General features: G+C 40.3%; 1 long non-coding RNA gene and 1 pseudogene across 2 annotated transcripts; both read left to right on the forward strand.

The window, feature by feature from the left end:
* Positions 1-6,227: 6,227 nt before the first annotated feature.
* Positions 6,228-11,632, forward strand: LOC147449807 (uncharacterized). The gene is made up of 2 exons (XR_015189478.1): positions 6,228-6,445; positions 11,352-11,632. It is a non-coding gene; the product is annotated as an uncharacterized LOC147449807 (long non-coding RNA).
* LOC147449808 (uncharacterized) lies at positions 6,452-11,345 on the forward strand (annotated as a pseudogene). The gene is made up of 2 exons (XR_015189477.1): positions 6,452-7,000; positions 7,126-11,345. The product of XR_015189477.1 is annotated as an uncharacterized LOC147449808 (transcript).
* Positions 11,633-20,709: the final 9,077 nt, after the last annotated feature.

The raw sequence follows: 20,709 nt of genomic DNA on the forward strand, positions 1-20,709 counted from the left end.
GCTCCACCTTATGCGGGGCATAGAGGGATTCAGTCTACCTTAAAGGGAATTGAAACATATTTCTATTGGCCTACCATGAAAGTGAACATACAAGAGTATGTTTCTAAATGTGTGGTATGCCAAAAGACAAAATTTGATAGAGGGAAGCAACTTGGATTGCTTCAACCCTTGCCAATCCCTAATTCACCATGGGAGAGCATATCCATGGATTTTATCTTTGGATTGCCTAAGTCTATCCATGGGAATACGGGAATATGGACGATAGTAGACAGGTTCAGTAAACAAGCTCATTTTATATCCGTCAAAAAGACTATCAAAGCCCATCAAATGGCAACCCTCTTCATTTCACAAATTTTCAAGTACCATGGCTTGCCAATGTCCATAGTGTCGGATAGAGATCCTAGAATGACCAGTAATTTCTGGAAGGGTCTCTTTGAGAATTTGGGGACAAGGCTAACCTAACCATTCTCGATCTACTAAAAGCCTATGTAACAGAAGTAGATCAAAGATCCCAATGGGAGAAGTACTTACCCTTAGTGGAGTATGCTTACAATAACACTGTACATACTTCCACAGGAAAAGCACCTTTCGAGGTAATTGAGGGGAGATCAAAAAGTCCCTTGCTACTTAAGGTACATGGGAAGATCTTTGTTGTAGATGAGTATAGCCAAGACCTACAAGAATCTTTTCAAAAGATTAAGGTTGCTATCTCTATCTCACAGCAAAGGCAAAAGGCTGCTGCTGACAAGCACAGAAGAGCCCAAGCCTTTAAAGAATGATTGGGTCTTATTAAAGTTTCCCAAGGCTCGATTAAGGCACACGACGGGCAAGAATCCTACGGGACACCAAAAGTACTATGCTAAGCTAGCAAAAAGGTACTATTGTCCCTTCCAGATTCTTAGGCCAATCAATGAGATGGCCTATCAACTCAAGTTTCCCAATCATTGGCTCATACACAATGCTTTGATCCATGTGAGCCTATTAAAGCCTTACAAAGGAGAGCCACCTCAAGAACCAACTATTGAAGACCCACCGGAGATCGAGGACCAAGAGGAGGTGCTGCAGCCCGAGTCCATTCTCCGACATGAAGACAAGGTATTAAGAGGCGGTAAGACTATCCGACGATATCTTATTAAGTTTAAGAATTATCCTTTTGAAGATGCTAGATGAATGCAAGGCATACAATTAAAGGATAACCTAAACCTTGTCAATGCTTATAATGCTTCCCAAGAGTAAGCAAATGTACAAAATGTTAAAAATGAACAAAGTTTTTTTTTTGTCTTATAAGACTCTCTTTTTCTTTATTGTGCACAAAAATGAAGTAGTATGCATGCTTAGATCAAGTTTGCGGAGACGACGTCTCCCAAACACCAAGTAGAGCTTGTCTTTCTACTATGGAAGACTGATAGGACTAATGTGCAGACATGCTTGCGGCAGCCTCAGGCTCTCAAGCGCCAAATGGACTAATCATCCATTGTGGAATGATGTCATAGGGTAACATAGGGATCCTCTACCCGCTAAGAAAAGGACTCATGAATATGCTTTATCTTCTCTACACCATAGTCGAGGACGACTATGATTTCAAGAGAGAGGTAATGTCATAATAATCAATATCTAATTCTCGTAAATGATTTTCTCATGTTAAACTGATCATTTAATATGGGGAAGTGCCAGGGGAGAAAAAGCTAGAATATTGGTTAAGCTAGCAGACCGGCCACAGTAGGGATCCAAAGGGGGGGCCATCTGCAAAAGAGCCATGTGCAACAATGGGCTAAAAAGACCCTAAGGTTCAGCCCATTAAGACTTCCAAAATGCTAAGGTTCCATAATTCAAAGGTTTTGTCCAAAGGTCAACCTTAAGGGAATTGGATGCTTTGTGTGTGTACAAAAAAGTCTTTGCAATCCCTACTTGGGAGGGGGCGAGCCTTGCATGTAGGGGATGAGAGAGAAAGCCACACACACACACAAGCTCCCTTTACACAAAGGGAATGAGGGACACATGTCAGCTCCCTAGGCCAGATGCCCACAAGGTGTACCCAATTCCTATTGGATGGCCTTGGAGGTGGACCAATGAGAATTAGGCTAGAGTAAATCTAGTTTAATTAATTTAAAAACACTTAATAAAAGAACCAATGAGAATTAAGTCCTCTAGAAGACTATTGGACAGTCTCCCAAGGGGTCCAATGAGCATTCAACAGCCCAATGGCTTGCCTGATTCCTATTGTCCATGAGGCAAAGGGGTCCAATGAGAGTTTAGTTGACTTATTAAATTACCTAAAGCTCTCACAAAAGGGGAAAGGGGGACACATGTCAGAAGGCTATCACATATGCTGCTTAATAGTCATTGGCTTGACCTGGGGAGGTCCAATGAAGGTAGAGCAAGAGCAAATAGCAAGAGGGCTCGCCCAAGAGAGAGAGGGGGCTGATTTTTGCAAGGCATTATCACACACACACTCACACAAGCTCATGTGTGAAGAAAGAGAAGACTATCTCTTCCCAAGCTTTAATGGAGAGCTCATCACCTACTCCAAGCTTGTGAGATAGAAGCCTACATCGACACACTCTTGGCATGTGGATGCAAATCCAACCAAGAGCCAAGCTTCAATGCATGCTCATCTCCTCTACCAAGCTAATTACTAAGCTAAGATATGCTAATATGAGTGATTATGTGAGGAGATGTACATCTTTCTCGTAAGATACTCCTTCTTCCTCTCAATCTACTCTCATACTCTGCTAGCTCTCACCATCTTCGAAGGTGTGTGAGGTCTTGGGTCTGAGACCGGGGATAATTGATGTTGTGTTTGCTAAGTGTTTTGCTTAGTGCATGAAGCTTTCATCTTCATTGCACTAGCTCTAGTCTTGAAGGAACACAAAGAATTGTATTGTACAATGTCTCTCTTGATGGGAGAAACCATAATACAAAGCCTTTTTGAGGGGGGGGCGGCTCCATGCAAATCCGGTCCTCAACTGTTGTCAATAGCTTAATTTCTCTCTCTTTTGAAAGTATTGTTCATGCTATCTAACTAGGTGTTATGATTTTTGTTGCTCTCTCCACCCAAGCACTCTTGTAACTCTCATTAGGAATCTATTCTAATGAAATGCCCACTATGTTCATGCTAATTTCTGCTACACACAAGTTTTTAGGCCATTAAATGTTACAGAACATGTTTCTGATATCCACTAGATAGGGTGTATTTTAGAGATATAAGAGGATAGTACATGATAATGATTATGATACCGCATGTAATTATTACGACGAGCTACAATAAATATGATAATTATGCTAATAAATATGATGAGCTCCAATAATAACTACTAGCTACAATTTAGATAATGCACACTTATAATTGCGATACATATAGTCTAGCTGGATAATGATTGAGCGTATAAGCAACAATAAGCTAGAAGAGTTGTCAATATTTCCCTTCTTTGGGTGGATAGTGTACATGTTTCTGATATCCGGACACTACATCGAGTGTAAATAAGAGATAGAAGAAGGTAGTGCATGATAATAAGGTGTGATGATAATTAGGATACCACATGTGATTATTACATTGATGTAATAATATATATGTGAGGCGATAACAATGATGGCATTGCATGTATTGTCTAGTTGGGAAATAGTGATAAAGGATATAAACACCTACCTACAATGAATATGATACCACATGTACAGATAGACAATGTCCATTACTGTATATATAAAGCTTCGTATGTACATAGAGTGTCAACTAGTTATAGATAATTAATTTATCGACTTGCCCTTCATATTTCAATACGTGGGATCTATGAATAAATAATGTATGCAAGATAATAATGATTCATGTCTAGACCTCTTAACTAGTTGGACACTCAGATATGATATATTAACATCGAGAGAGGTGATGTGCTACATTAATATTTACGAGCTACAATATAAATAATGCACCCTAATAATTATGATACATATAGTCTAGCTGGATAATGAGTTAGCATATAGCTTGTAAGCTAGAAGAGCTATGATGCCTCTTCTTTGGGTGGATAGTATCGTACATGTTTATGCTGCCCACTAGATAGGGTGTAAATTAGAGATAAGAAGATAGTGCATGATAATAAGATGGTTTCATCAATATTAATCTCTAATTACCTTCTGAAAGTATTTTTTGACTTAATTTAGCGGCTTTAGTATGGGGAAAATAATTAAATAAGAGAGAGTAATATAAATACATATGCAATCTATGAATAAATAATGCGGGATAATAATGATACATGCTTAGGCCTCTAGTCTAATTGGATACTGAGATATGATATATTAACATCGAGAGAGATGATGAGCTACAATAATAACTACGCCTAGAATATAAATAATGCACATTGATAAATACGATACATATAGTGCATGATAATAAGGTGTGATAATAATTATGACACCGCATGTAATTAAATATGAGACCCATTATATCTCGGCTAGCATTGCTTGGCCCTAGATGGTAGTGTCAGCTTATCGAAATACCCCTACGATACAAGCACCTTGTCAAGATACTACCCCTAAAATTACAAAGACACCTAAGACTCTTCTCCTTTTGTTTGTAACTCCCAGAACACCACTTATTAATATTTCTTACTTCTATTCTATCTAAATGGGCTTGATTAATGGTCTATTACATTTCTAAATGGCTACATTTCATGAGCTATAATGTTTATTAGTACTGATGCTAGTCTAAATGTATATTTTCTATTGAGCCATTGTAGTAAAGCCTTATAACATGTGCCTAGGCATCTAGTCTAGTTAGACACTGAGATATGATATATTAACATTGAGATAGTTAATAAGCTACAATGACAACTAAGAGCGATAATGCACACTAATAATTGCGATACATATTGTCTAGTTGGATAATAATTGAGCATATAAGCAACAATAAGCTAGAAGAGTTGTCAATATACCCCTTCTTTGGGTGGATAGTATACATGTTTTTGATATCCCGACACTACGTCGAGTGTAAATAAGAGACCTGACGAACACAGGTACGGCTGTTCAGAAGGCGACGGGCAAGCACAAGTAGTGTGAGAGAGGGTGAGGCACGGCGAGGAGAGAGAAACAACGTTGCGATCGGCAAGCAGAGGGCATAGTATTTCCATAGTATACTGAAAAATGCATAGTGACACTAACTAAACTCCGTCACGCTGTCAGAAATGTTACGACCAACTAAGCCTCGCGTGACCATAGCCTTGGTACGAGATGTTTTTAATCAAAGTATACTATATCCCCGCAAGTATGAACGTCTCCATAACAATTGTAATATCCTTATATGTATGCATTAACATTACCAAGAGCTCGAACTAGGAAATGAATATCTCAAGGGCTAGTGTGTACAAGTATAGATATATAGTGTGGAGATTGGAGATGAGCAGGGTTCTACGTTACCAACCGTGGCATCATGTGCAAAAGCCAAGCTTTCCAACCTAGAAAGGGTAAATTGAGACCCGTGTGAATGCACTCTAAATTGGCACATGGTTTTTTTGGTAAATTTGGAAGTGTGTGGCGTGGCAACTGGGGTCTATTGAGTCATACTCTATTGATAGTAGTGTTCGGAAAAAATGTGTCTCAGCTTCAGATCGTGCCGTTTTCAATTCCACCCCGAAATAGAGAAAAATAGTTTAAAAACCCCAAAAATAAAGCAGATTTATAAAAATTTCCTCTTGGTAAATTCAAGAAAAGGAGTTTTGTATGTGTGAAAAATTGATTTTTCCCTTGACAGCCTCAAATAGGAATTGACGGCGGGAAAAACTACCCCTGGTTGCAAATTGTCCTCCACATAGCTGGCTATTGTGGGCCACCCCACCAATTAAGGCTCACTTTCGCCAAGAGCCAGTTGCAGTGCGCACTTAATTTTTTCCCTCTGTCTCCATGTGGATGTGCTAGCTGCCACAACTACATGCAGCGGTGCGCTGCGATGATCGGGCCCACTCGCCTGAGATAGTGCAGAGGACGTTGTCCCACCCAAATGGCCAACACCTCTCTTCTCTCTCTCTCTCTCTCTCTCTCTCTCTCAGCTGCCGCACAGACCAGGTCGCCATCGTGTCTTCGCTCTCAGTACCCCAGCTAGGAGCTAGGACGCCATCACTTATTGCGCTCTCTCTCTCTCTCTCTCTCTCTCTCTCTCTCTCTCTCTCTCTCTCATCTGTCTCTCTGGTCCCAGTTCATGTGTAGGAGCTGCCAACCCCTGGAGCAGCTCTCCGTAGTCTCTCAAAGCATCTCATCTCATTTGAAGGAGCTGCCAACACCAGAATAGCAACCTGCAGGCCGCCATCAAGCCTGGTCCATCGCGAGTAAGTTGCCCAAAATATCAGTTGTGGAGGCTTCAATTCGACATCTTGAAGAAGACGTCGTGCAGTAGCGTAGCCTGCTGCAATACTCCAACTGTAGGCAGTAAGTCCCTGCGGAGTTCTCTTAAATTTACCAGGTGATTTCCATTTTTTTGCCTCTCGTTATTTCTATTGTTTGAATGAATTAGATTACTGCACTCTAGCCCTTGACTGGTTGAGGAATCATGGAGACTTGAAATCTTCTTTACGTTTTATTTCCTGCCTGCTACATTGTCGTTGGAGCCGTGGGTGCGGCCTGTGGGTAGTACTGTAACTCGCCTATCTTCTGAATAGCGCTCGCTGCTGCACCTCCCAGCACAGGGCTCGGCAGAGGCATATATGGTCCCTATAATCAACAGTCGGTTGTATAATATTTAGCGCTCTTGCAGATGTCCCTAGCAGCAACGTACCTAGCCACACAAGTACTGCTAGATGCAGCAGCTCTACTCTCTCTCTCTCTCTCTCTCTCTCTCTCTCTCTTCAAGGTCTAGCTATCATCAGTTCCTTCGGGTAAAACAGAAGCCCTTATAATATGCGTCGGGTATGTTTAACTTACTATGTTATCCATCCTCTTCGATTGAAGCCTTGAAAGTAGTATTGACAAGGCACATCTCATGAGATGAAGGCCGCTAACTGCTACAGGCCGCGTAAAGGTACGAATTATTCTCAAGACACCTTATCTTTGCAGGCTTCTCCCAGCTACAATAAATCATCTAGAATATGCCTCTGACCTCATCATGTGCATGCACCCGCTGTGGGTCTGCTTTATGTACTGCAGGTTAAGAAAGAACTTTAAGCAGAGGTAGCCGTGCAGGGCAGCTGACGTCGGTGGGAATGAGAACAGAGATAAGAAGCATATTTTTTCCAGCTTGGGCATGTGACCGGTGCTTTTGTGGGCTTAGCTCCAAATCCTTTTTATGTTCTAGATTGACAATGGGTCCTTTCATTACCCTGTTTGCTGCCTTGCAACTAGTATGATCAAAACATAAAACACTTGTTTATTAATGTAGCTTGGCAAAACAGGTACAACATCGAACAATCTGGTAGGAAGACAAGACACACTAAAATTAGTCTCTGATCAGGGCATTTGATTGTCCAATCCAAAAACAGCTAGGGTTGAGCATTCGATTCATGCAAGGACTTGAAGATGATTATATTGAGAGAGAGAGAGAGAGAGAGAGAGAGAGAGAGAGAGAGAGCAAACAACAATGTTTATACAACAATAATAACCAACTGGAAAATTTTTTATGAGATGGCGCTCTGTGGGTTTGGGTGATTATAATAGAAGGGATGGCGCTCTGTGTGATGAGATGCTCTTCAGTGTTGCTTTCTCTCGCAGTTTTTTTAAGATCGCGATTGAAATCCTCATATGAGAAACCCTGTTGGTAAACGATAGTGAGAATGGGCAAGGTGATTAATGGAGTTGCCCTAAATTAATCACCTTCGTTAGCTGAGGATTAGCTGAGACATTGACAGCTTGTAGGAGTGCGACGAGCTTGTAGGAGTGTGGGCATCCGCAGTAAGAAGATCAATGAAGATGCGTATGGAGTAGGGACCATGCTAGGCTGCTCTGAGTATGCGCTGCAGCACAAGATACCACTTTGAGAGAGAGAGAGAGAGAGAGAGAGAGAGAGAGAGAGAGATGAATGATAGGCTTAACATGCTAAACTAATGTTAAGTGCTAACAAGATATCAATCTCATGGATTGGAATTTAGCAATCTATTTCTCTAATGATTCATGGAGTCGAGTTCTCATGGGTTGGTAGTGACGTGTGATTGACGTATTTTTCAGAATGAACATAGAGCACAATCACAAGTATGCTCTCAACGAAGCTATTTGGAATACCATTATTAGGATTCAATCTGTGATGGATTCCCATCGAGCTTCCATAAAGCTTCAGGACGATGTGATGCGTATCTTATTTCAGGGCTTAGGCTCTATTTGTGAAGGTAAGGAGAAATGTCTTGCTAAGCTATTGGCAGAGAAGAGCAGTGATTGGAATGGCAGTCTTAATGATTTCAATACACCTAGTAACTTCTCTGAAATACTAAAGCTCTATAAAGACAAAGGTATGGTCATTCCTCAGGAATGGAAACTATGTCTTGGCAGCGAAAGTCATCCCCATGAACCACAAGTCTTTCCACCTAGCCAGGAAGATGCTGATAGAGACACCTCTATGTGTGTTTGCATCGATGGAATCCGATCAAGACGTTGTCAATGGGATTGTCTTATATGTTGTGAAAGATGTTCAAAGTGCAGTAGAAGCAAAAAGGAGATGATGCCATTCTTATACACATCGTTGATAGATCAATTGAGGTGGCTCTGTCAAAGTGAAGAATATTGTCATGATTTCTTAAGCATGTGGAGAGCTCGAGAACGGTGGTTGGGTAAGGAGCCTTCTCAGCCTCCTGACTTCATTCAAGAAGTTTGGGATGGAGAGAAGATGCGGATTTACCAAGACTTTTGGAATCCTGATGCCCTTTGGGAGGCTCCATGCAGTTGTGTGTCAAAATGACAAGTGCAAGATGACGTATCGTGCATTTCCTAAGTCTTTGTCAAGTAAAGAGCTTCTAAGTAGCTGGAATGAGGACACACAAGTCTACGAGTTTGCATGTACCAGGTGTAAAAAGAATATTCGGGGAGAGAGAAAGCTTATCAAAGGAGACCCAAGAAATTTTTCTCTTCTTTTGCATTGGGATGGATTTCAGGCAGCATCAACAACTATGAAGGATAGTGCGGTAGTTGAGGTTATTGTCTTGAATGGAAGAAAATGATCTACTCTTGGTTCTATTCCAGTATTGTTTCTTCCCCTATCAAACAAAGAGTTGGAGAAGAAGCATGGAGACATCTGTCTTCTTTCCTACAACCATTGCTTCTGGATCTAGAAAGCTTATTTTTAGATGGTTTCGAAGCTAACTATGCCTACAACAAAAGCCGTATTCATCAAGGGCTTCCAGATGAAACAACAAAGCTGCGAGGAATCCTATTGATGTGCATTGGGGACCATCCAGCTCAATGTAAGCTGGGACAATTCAAAGATGGCGGGAAGAGCTTTTGTCGACGTTGTAAAGCACAAGCATCACTTCAGCAAGATGCAAATGGGTCAAGATATGTGTATGATAATAACAGATTTCAAGCTAGATATCCTCCTCAAGGTCGACATGTAGAAGACATGTGGTCAGCAATCAAATGAGCCAAACCATCTTCTGCTAAAGAAGCTAAAGAAGATATACTACGGGATGCATGTTTGTCCGGGCAATCCATTATCTGGAGATTGTATCACTTATATGCATTCGACCTGTCAAAAGACTTAGTATATGATGCTATGCATGTACTATCTCTGAACATCAAAAAGTTGATCTCATCTGCTACTACACCAATGAAGCGTGACATCGACAATGCCATTAAGGAGGTTACAGCTTCCATTCCAAAGATTATTTTGCACTCAGGGCGATGTCCAAGAAATCCATCAAAGCACTTTAAAATGTTCAAGGCAGAAGAGTGTCAAAAATTTGTACAGTGGTGTCTGCCTCACATTCTAAATGTAGTGCAGGGAATCACAGATGAACAGCGTCAACTTGGGATGCTTCTTGTTGATATTGCACATTTCTTTTTCAATTTCTCTAGAAGAAAAGGATGGTCATAATTGAGAGATATCAAAACATGTCGCTCTCTATTATTATCATGGAGAATCTTGTCAGAACAGTACGAGGGTCCCAATAGCTCCCCTTTGGAGCATGTGGCAGGTATATAAGACTCTCTTAAGAATATTGTCTCAAAGAGATTTGATTAAGTGCTTGATTGTTATAATATTGACTAAGTGATGCTTGCATTACTACTGTGAATAGGTAGCGGAGAGATGCTTGACGATGTCTTACGCCATGGCTCTCATGATTGCTTTTGGTGCTTCTCTTTTGAGAGGAGCATATTAGGCTACTTGAGCATTCCAACTAACAATAAATCCAATGAGATATCCTATACGAATTTCCATAGTCGCATCTTGTTCACAAATATATGGAAGCAATTAGAGATTGAAAAGGACGGGCTATTTCTGTGAAAACAGATATCTGCAAGCTCTTCACTCTTGCTTACTTTCACCTCAAGGTTGGAACTCTAATGAATTTTCAAACCTTGAGTGTCATAATTCGCATTCTTTGTGTGCCTTTCTTGCAACCTCAGAGAAGCAAGCTCGAGAGCTATGGAGTAGTGCAATTCGGCTTGGGTACCCTTGTGCTTGTAAAGCTTTGCTTAATAGAAATGGAATAGTTATTGGACGAAAATTGAGAAAAATTCCTTTCTTATTAAGTGCCAATGAAAAAGAATGGATCAAGAGCCTATCAAGTGGAGACCCATGCTCCTATGGATATGAATATTCCAAGGTTTTTGTAGATGAAGTGAAGTACAATGTAGGAGATTATGTGGTAGTAGCTCAAGATCACGACTCAAAATTTTATGGGAGGCTATCTAAAATATTTTATGTGGAGCAAGTAGGATTTCTCATTGTGTTTGTCACAGTGGAGGCCATTGTGGAAAGCTTTGATGGTATAGATGATGTTTTTGGAATGTTCATCTTACACAAAAGTAAGATAAATCAGTGTGTGTCATTGATACTACCAGTCCACTGTATTTGTTGGAAGTTCTTTTATATTCAAGGAGCAAGAGTTGATATGGAGGTCTTGCATGAAGTTAGTGGATCTGATCGACGTCATCGTCTAGTGCTTCCAAGGGGGCTAGGATGTGTTCCTCCTTGGCGAGAGGAGGGCGACATTGTAATTGCTAAGGGACTTGAAGCTACGACAATTGAAGCTCTGGTGCAAAGTGTTATTAATGTAACTAATAAGAAGCATTGCTATACTGGAAAGATGATCATCACAAAGAAACTTTTTGGGTTGATTGGAAATTCATCTTCTCTATTCTAATACCTGGAACCAATTAAGTAAGTCTTATGAAATACTATGTAAGTGATTTATGAAAAGTTTACTAATGTATGATTTGTTCTGCAGGTATCCAAAAGCATGGACGGGCGATACGATGCATCACATATGGATTGATGGGACTTATTTCAAGTTTTCAAATTATTTTGTTGAGATTGAAAGACATAAGGATTTCAATTATATATACATGCGTCCTTTCGTTGTATAGGAATTCAAATTTCTCTTTTAAGGATTACTGATCAAAGCTTGTATTGATGACAAGCTATTTAAAAGTTAATTGGAGTTGCTTTCTATGGTGTTTTGTAATTGTCTTTTTGTGTATTACTAGTCAACTTTGAGTTGTTGTCTCTTATAGTTGTCATGTTGTCACTCTAAATTGTTTTTTTGGCAATCAACAATATGTATCAATTAAGTGAGAAATGAAGAGGTAAAATGTACTTCTAAAATAATCTTTTTGCTTGTGTTAAGAGGTTAAACATGCAATCTTCATGTGTTATGAGAGAGTGATAATCCAACATCTATTTCACAATGTTACTATGTTACTTGCATGTGGTAAGCAATGATAACAACCTTCTGAAGTGTAAACTATAGTGACTCTTAAAAAGTGTAGTCACCCATAAAGAAAGCAATCCATCAAATATAACATGTATCAAGCACGTAGTATCAATTATCAAATAAAATTACCACATGATTGTCTTTGAAAATCATACTCAACACCACCATGGAAGCCATAGTGCCATGATACCGATTATATTTCTCCTTAAATGAGCTAGTAATCTATAGCACTATAAAATCAATCTCAAGCTACCTATAAGATCTATGCGATTGGCCTTGAACTCAAGGATTTCTACTCAATAGGGAATCTGTTCATGCACATGAGGACGTGGGTTTGTGTTTTTGGAAGAGAGAGAGAGAGAGAGAGAGAGAGAGAGAGATTTGTAGCTTATTTTCTTGTTTATAGTGTAACTCTATGATTAATAACACCAAAAAAGTTAGTATCGAATTGTTTTTCACAAACTATCATGTCTAAAAGCTTAGCTCTGTGTTATTATTCTACACTATTTCTAAAATCGTACGTAGAATTTATTATTGACATGAGTCAATATTTCTACATGGAAAAAAACTCTCAAAATTTTCAATGTGGAAATGAAGATATATCCGATTCTCCATTCTATTATTTCTCTGTGGGAAAGAAACGTCCCTCAAAGTTTTCCATGTGAAAATGAAGATATTTTTTATTGATGAAAGTGAGAAAAAAAAACCATGTTAGAAAAGTTAAATTTCCACTTTGGATATTATTATCATAAGGAAAAAAATCCCCAAATGGAACATTTACAAATTATTATATGGGAATAAATAATTTCTCATAAGAAATACATGTATTTCATGATGGGAAATATAGTTCCTTTATGAAAATAATTTCTCCAGGTTAGAAACTCATTAGGGAATTTGTCATGAAGGCCATGGCAATGGGTCCATTGGGAATCAGTTGCTCGGCCGGGGAATCAAGGAGGCCTCAAAATTCTAAACCCTATGGCCCATGCAGAATCTTGTTGCACCAAATTTGTTGTTTCCTTGGCTAAACAGGATCAAGTTTGGACTGTCATGATCAAATATATGATAGAAGCAGCTAAACTTAGCTCGAAAGGTGGAAAGTGGAGAGGGGTGGAGGTTCATGACAAGTTGTTAGCCCCGATGTGGACTACCCTAAGACTGGGGGGCAGCTCAAGACAATTGGTAAGAAAATGCAATAGAGAAGCAGGAGTCTTGAATTGGGGGGGGGGAAACTAGATACTTCAATAACTCCATTTTGCATTGGTCCCCGTGGCTTTCCAAATTTGTAGATCTGCCACAAATTCCCTATTGGATAGAGACAGCCAGGAAGCTGAATAATAAGGGTTTGAATCGACTGGGGCACTTCTAGGACAGTGACAACAAGAGTTGGAAAACCATTGACCTGTTGGTTACCCAGTACCAACTGAATAGCTTGGAGGTCTTGCTGGTCCACAAAGTGAGGAAAGAGCTTGACAATATAGTGATGCCTATCTGTTTGATTGGAACGCATGGAAATGGACTGGAAGCAATCTCTTATGGAAACCCCATCCTAAAGACATTTACCATAGAATGATGCATAAGAAGAATTGGTCTAGCCCCCTTAACAAGATATGGGAAAAACATTGGCCGGAGGAAAGTTGGGAGCAAGTAATGGAGAACATCTGGAAGAGTCATAATGTTAGGTCCGCATTCAGAATGCCTCCCCCCTTCCTATTTGGAGTCATCCTTTACGACAGGGTATCGCAAAGACTATGTGTTGTGCTTGGGCAATTAAAAGTTGTGCCTATGCAGGCCTTGTAATGTAGCCCTATTATGCATACACAGTCAATGCATGGAAAAGATTTATGTTGTGCAAGCAACACATGAAGGTATTTTTATGGAAGGTAATTTGGGGTGCTCTACCGACGCGGGTGAAGATACAGGAAAGAGGGATTGGGTCAGATCGATGCTTGGGGTGCAGGTGGATAGGGTAGATCTGACCCACCTCTTCATGGATTGCCCAACTATCAAAGGCCTCGTAGGGAAAATATGCAAGTGGGTCCAAAGAACATGGAAAATTGGTTTTTACAAGACTGATCTATTCCTTGGAGGGAAGAATTCAGGTGATCCTACCATCCTCATCATCACTCCAATCGTCAGGTACTTCTTCTTACATAATGTATGGCAGACAAGGAACCGCCGTGTGTTTGAAGGAGGTCTTGAGGTGGCAAGCTTCACAGAAATTATACAAGAAAGAAAAGTGCTAATATGGACGCTCGGGTGCAAGCAACACTCGGAGGATTGGTCTAGGACTACTTGTGCCTTGTTGTCAGTAGAGGGTATGCCTGGAACGGGGGAAAATCTTGGCTATCGGTAATTAAAAGATCTCAGAAGAACCTGATAATGGACCTTAAGTATCAAGAATAAGGGGGCAGTTGGTTGGGATGGCTGCCCTAATTGCCAATGTAATTATGGTCCCTAGATTATGTCACGGCTCAACACAAGCATGACAAGACCTTGTAGTTATTTGGGTTGATTAATATAATTCACTCACAATTGTGAGTTTTGCTTTTTTTTTTTTTTTTTTTTAAGTTGTAATGTTTTAGACAAAAATTGTAAAATTAAGTTAATATTTAAAGTAGATAAACTTAAGTGAGCATGTAGGTTCAATGGAGGGGCTTGCAAGAGAAGAAGGAATAGCCATGAGCCGAGCAAGAAGAACCAAACGCCAGCTAAGGATGAGGTCCCTCCACTGCTGCAATTACCTGCATCGGTGCGCATCCATTGCTAGAGTTGCAAGCAAAGCTCTATGACAAAGGTAGACAAAGCACTAACAGAGATAAAACGCAACTGTTTCCAATTTGAGGCTTGAAATGATGTGTCATCTGCTATTTTTGAGGTTGGAATTTTGAGCTTTTGTTTTAATTTGAGGCACATTTTCAATTTGAGTAGGTTTCGTGGTTTCTGATTGAGCATTGATGCAACCTAGTCGTGGGCGGACTGGCACTACTGCAACCTATATTATTGGAGTGACCGCACACCGACGTGCTGCCCTACCTGCAAGTGTTTCATATTTGCAGTAGTAGTGCGTCTCTACAGCAAGAGTGCATCTCCACAACAGTAATTTCATCTCCGCAGTAGGTGGTGATTGTAAATCAATAGTACGTGTTTCTTCTTTTTCTTGTGAAATGTTCTTATTTTAACTTTTGTCCCAACATGTGAAATATCCCCTTGATGTGTGTGTATTTGATCTACTTAACGCATAGCTACTCACCACCTTTTGTGAAGCGATGCACCATTATGTACACACAAAGAATGTGCATTGCATTGCAACACAAGGGACCCAAATGTAACAATTTTTCCTTAGTTGTTTGTTTTAATACAATCAAATATTTTCTTGTAGAGGTGCTCAGGCCATGTGTGCAAGTTGCCCTAGTTTAGCATTGTCACTGTAAAAACCATTAAAGTTTAGCTTTGGCTTCAAAAGTGAGTGTTGTGATGCATATTGTTGAGCTAGAAAGCTAGTGCTAAGATACTTAGTGTTGTAAAGCACTTTGCTGTATAAGTTAGTGTTGTAATCTTGCCTTCTTCATGTCTGTTTAATCTTGCCTAATTTTGGTCATGCTTGTAGCTCAATTCACGACCAGGGGTTCCAATGGTAGGTAGAAATGGTACATTAGCTTCAAGAGGACATCCTCCTACCAGGTTTTGCAAAGTTTTAAATCGTTGCAATAATCCTACGATTTTTTGTTCTTTTGTAATCATGTTGGAATACATACCCATTAATTAGATTGGTCTTGAATCCTCAAACGTTTTGAGTTTTGTCCATTTTTTTCAAATCTGGTTTTCTAAAATCCTCAAGTAAGGTGTCCCATGGGGCTATGGTATATTTTGAAATAATGCTCTACATACAAGGAAAGCTCTAACCATTTTTTTTCATTCCATAAAATACTTTTAATGATCATAGTGTCATAAATGTTTATGACATCAATTGATTTATTTTTGAAGGCTACTAAATATTGTGAATTGCTCGTTGATGTTGGATTAGCCCTAGATCTTGTGGCCATGCCCGGAGAGGGAGGAGTCTTGATAGTGTCTTTTATGGTCAATCTCCTCAGCGGCTAGCATCTCATTGATCTCGTGTAAAGATTCATGGCCCATGTCCATAGATAGAATCTCCTCTTCTTGTGTTTCGAGATCCTCTACCATGTTTGTAGTTGAAACTGAGGAGACTTGGTCACTACTGTTCAAATGGCTTGTAGATAGTTCCATGGGAGATAAGAGACAAGGTTAGCGCAACCACAAAAGTGGGGGATGAGCAAAAAATATTCATGCATAGGGGAGTGGATATGCTTGAGAGCATACGTGTTTTCAGCTACTTTGATTGTCCTTCCATTCCCTTCTTTTATGATGCATCATGTTCCATAGCTATCCCAAGCCAAATCATTGTCGTCAGGCGAGCCATTGCAAGGAGGATTGCAGTAAAGCCATTCTATTTTTGCATGTTTTGTCGGGCTCCTTTGTCGGAATGTGGGCATGTGCTTAGAGCTCGGATGTGGTACATCCCCTGCATTGGCGGCTTGTGTGGGATCAGGACAGGCATGTGTTGCGCTCGACATCAATGAGCCATTAATTTCAGGATATGTGCTTCCATTACTTCATCATAGAAAGCAGAGCATAGAGGAACCCTCCACCTCCTTAGATATTGATGATGAGGGTGACATGAAATCGCGTGTGAATCCCTGTGATGACTGGTGAGGCTCACCTCTTGCTATGACATTGACATTGCTCATGCTTTTTGTCATCCTTTTGATGTGAGTGTTGGTATTTATAGATCATCAATATTGCTTCTATGTTTTGATTAGTATTTTGCCTTGATGCATTTTATTGTTAGCTGGAAGTTCCATGCATGTCCACATAGAGGAGATGGCTTGGACCATGGCGGTGAATATGCGATACAATTTTGAAATCCGTGAGGCGCATTGGAGGCAGAATGTCTACATTGACGATGAGTGTGACTTATCATAAGAATTGAGGGATTTGTAACTGAAAGAATTATACTTCCAACACATGCAGCGTAAGAAACCTTCATGATATGCCAGAATCCTCACGTAACCGCAACCCAATTCGGGCAGCCTTTCCTCTTTAGAACGAGCTATTCTTTAAAAATGGTGTCATCTTTCGTGAGATTTTCCAAGGGATGTTTTAGGTGAAGACATCTGGACAAACCCACAGTACCATAGATGAGATTGGTATAGTTTCTATGTTTTTTATGCACAACATAAATCAATTTTCCTACAAATCTCCCAACGTCTAGAAGCATTGAGCTGAAAAATATTCATATGTACTATCAATGAACACTAGTTTGTTCAAGACAAATTGCTCTATACAAAGCATGAACATCAATCTAAATAGGTGCATTGGCACCTACCTATGTAGGCGGTTGTTGCATATTGCCCTTATGGTAGATAGAGAGCCAGCTGTTGCAGATCAGGCATGACCATTGAGAGAGCCGATCTTTTCAACCCAAGGCTAAAAGAGACACATCGAGAGAGGGTGAGATTTCATCGGTGATAACTTACGAGAATCTGTCAGTGTGTGTGTGTGGGTGTGTGTGAAAGAAATCTGTTAGTGGGTGTGTGTGTGTGTGTGTGTGTGTGTGTGTGTGTGTGTGTGTGTGTGTGTGTGTGTGTGTGTGTGTGTGAAAGAAATAGAGATAGCGAGCGGAATTACAAGTAGGGAGATTAGAGAGAGAACTAATCTCATACGAAAAGGGCCAACATGTTGTCTCAGCCTGATGCGCACTCTGTGTGTGTGTGTGTGTGTGTGTGTGTGTGTGTGTGTGTGTGTGTGTGTGTGTGTGTGTGTGTGTGTGTGTGTGTGTGTGTGTATTGAGATGTATCACCTGGGCAGGAAGTAACGCATCATGAGGGGGTTGCAGATCTACTCCTCACGAGGTGGATGTACCACATGTAACGAACGCCATCATGCGTGAAGGTGGAGAGATGGGATTGCAACTCAGAGAGATAGGATTGCAATGAGAGGCAAGTAGAGTATTGCAAACTGCTATATGGAACTAGCGTGCAGGGATATTTAAGCGTTTACAGAATCTCTAAGTTAAGGAGATAATACTCCGCATTCAAGTCCCAAATTGTGAGGCAATTTTTCCTCGGATAGCATCGCTATCCCTTCATCAAAGGAGAGTTGGTTCATACCATTAGGGACTCCATCTCGACACGGGAGAATCATCTCATAAAGCATGTTACGCATGTATGGTGTACGCTTGTGTGTGTGTGTGTGTTTGATTATGTTTTGGACCTTGACTTTCAAAGCCAACTTTTAGAAAAAACCTTTTGGTCTTGCAATAGCCAGAGATTGTGAAAACCACATGGAGAGTATCCCAGTATGCACCCGATCATCCGAGGAGCTCAGATGGAAGATCAAGGTGGGTTAGTAGGGATTGTACCTCGCAAACGAGTAGATAAAAAGCTAGCTCCAATGCATGAGCATAGAAAAAGGTAAAGAGAGATAGACAAAAGGAATCGTTTTAAGCTTGAGATAAGGCAAAATCGCCTTAAGCTTGAGATAAGGCAAAATACTCTAAAAAGGAATATTGCCAAGCAGTTGAGAAAATCCTCAGCATCAGAAAATATTTTATGTGAGTGTGTAGTGGGACAAATTTTGAAGGATTTGCATGTTTAAATGTGTGTGTGTACGTGTGTGTGCGCGCACTCTCTCTTGCCACCCCTTTAAGTCATCTAGACCACACCATGTGTCATAATACATCAGCAACACTGATTCACTCACAATTTTTCCATGAAGTGGTTGGCTTTGGCATACAATAACCTCCATTGCACAACAACACCACATTGCTCCTCGACTCCCAAGTACAACCCTACAATTGGCTTAAGCAATTCCTCATCACTTACCCTACCAACTGCAACAGCCAGATTCGTTGGTCTATGCAAGTATTTGTAGATTTTCCACTCCACTTGCACCTACTAATGGGCTTCATGTGCAATGCAAGGCTAACTTGTCATGCCCATGATGCAAGGGAGTTAAACCTTGTCAATATATCAAAGCTCTCCATGGCTTGTGTTGCATCCTATGAAGAGCTTTAAGGGCTAAGCCTAAATCTTTCTCCTTTTCATCCGTGCATGTTATATATATATATATATATGTGTGTGTGTGTGTGTGTGTGTGTGTGTGTGTGTGTGTGTGTACATGTATATATATATACATATATATATATGTGTGTGTGTGTGTGTGTGTGTGTGTGTGTGTATGTGCATGTGTGTATGTATTTATATGTGTGTGTGTGTGTGTGTGTGTGTGTATATATATATATCTATATATATATATATATATGTACATATGTATATATATTTATAGAGAGAGAGAGAGCAGATGTTGCTCTCTCTCTCTCTCTCTCTCTCTCTCTCTCTCTCTCTCTCTCTCTCATGTAGTGTGAGCACTGAGCAATCGGGTCTCCCGGGGAGGTCACTAAAAAAAAATGTAGCCTATCACGTGAGTTCAACAGAAGGGTATTTAAAGTTTTTGAAACTTATAGAAATATATATATACAGAAGGACATTATTTTTTCAAATTTGAAAAAAACTTACAGATTTTAAAAGAAAAGGGTACATTATATTCCTAACAAAATTCACAGATAAGGGGTTTTACAAACATGGCTTGAACGCACGTGATATGGTAGTTTTACACATAGTGAACCCTCCAAGTCGGGTCTATAGACCAACGTAGTGACTGCATGTACTTGTCTCATGTGAATATGGTATGTGAAGAGGCAAGATTTTGCCTCTTCAAATGTGACCCACAATGGAGTTGGCTCTTAAGCTCCCCTTGTCACATGTGTAGCTTTTGCATGCAATGACTAATTCATTTGTGGGGGGAAATGAATATATTGTGTCATTATTCATAGGTGATGAAGGTGAAGGTCGTGTAGATTTTGATGTATGTGCATTGGGCATGGGTGCTATTGCATGGATTATACATCTACCTTTGCATTATTGTAGAGCCACATTTTAAATATCAAGTACACTGTAGAGGTGGCATGATGGTATTTCATTGCACAGTAGCTTATGATGTTGGTCCTTCCTTGCAGCAGCAGCACTATGTTTAATGTGTGTGTGTGTGTGTGTGTGTGTGTGTGAGAGAGAGAGAGAGAGAGAGAGAGAGAGAGAGAGAGAGACACATCCGAAACCCTTTTCTAACAAAAGCAATACTCACCTTGAAAAATTGATTGTCCCGCTACAATGGCACACTCATCTTTGTCATGTTGCGGATACTGCAGTTATCAAAGGAGCAGCCCTCGTCTACTGGATACACAGTGCGACGTGCATCCTCACCCATATTGGCCACATGTAGCTGCCCTCATCCAAGCTGGTTTGGCAGCTGTGCTATGTAGCATATTCTTTGAGTCTTTACATCTCTCCATTTCTTGTATCTGGTGATTGCCAATGTGATTCTAATTGGAGTGGCACAATTTCGCATGCATCCAAGTTTTCAACTTTACTGGATCGCTCGGACATTGTCGTACTGGTTGAGGATTTTGAGGCATCATTACTGCCTGTACGACAAGGGGATAGTTGAGGCCAGGCTAGGATTCCTATGCAGTTATGGTAGCTGTTGCTTGTGCATGTTAGACATGCACATGAACCTCCTAGTTGAATATCTCGATGACTTTTTACAGAGCATATTGATAAAGAAGTACATTTTGGCCGCCTGAGCAGGATTGATGGGGTGTGTATGTTAATGTTGATGGGATCGTTTGTGCTTGCACATTCTTGCAAACTATGGAGGAGGGGCATGGAAGACAAAGCTTCGGGCAAGGAAAAGTGAAGATCTCAGAGAAGCTTACCTCCCCTGATGCAAG

Source organism: Adiantum capillus-veneris, chromosome 10 (assembly GCF_014529385.1).
Source record: "Adiantum capillus-veneris isolate H3 chromosome 10, ASM1452938v2, whole genome shotgun sequence".
NCBI classification, from domain to species: domain Eukaryota; kingdom Viridiplantae; phylum Streptophyta; class Polypodiopsida; order Polypodiales; family Pteridaceae; genus Adiantum; species Adiantum capillus-veneris.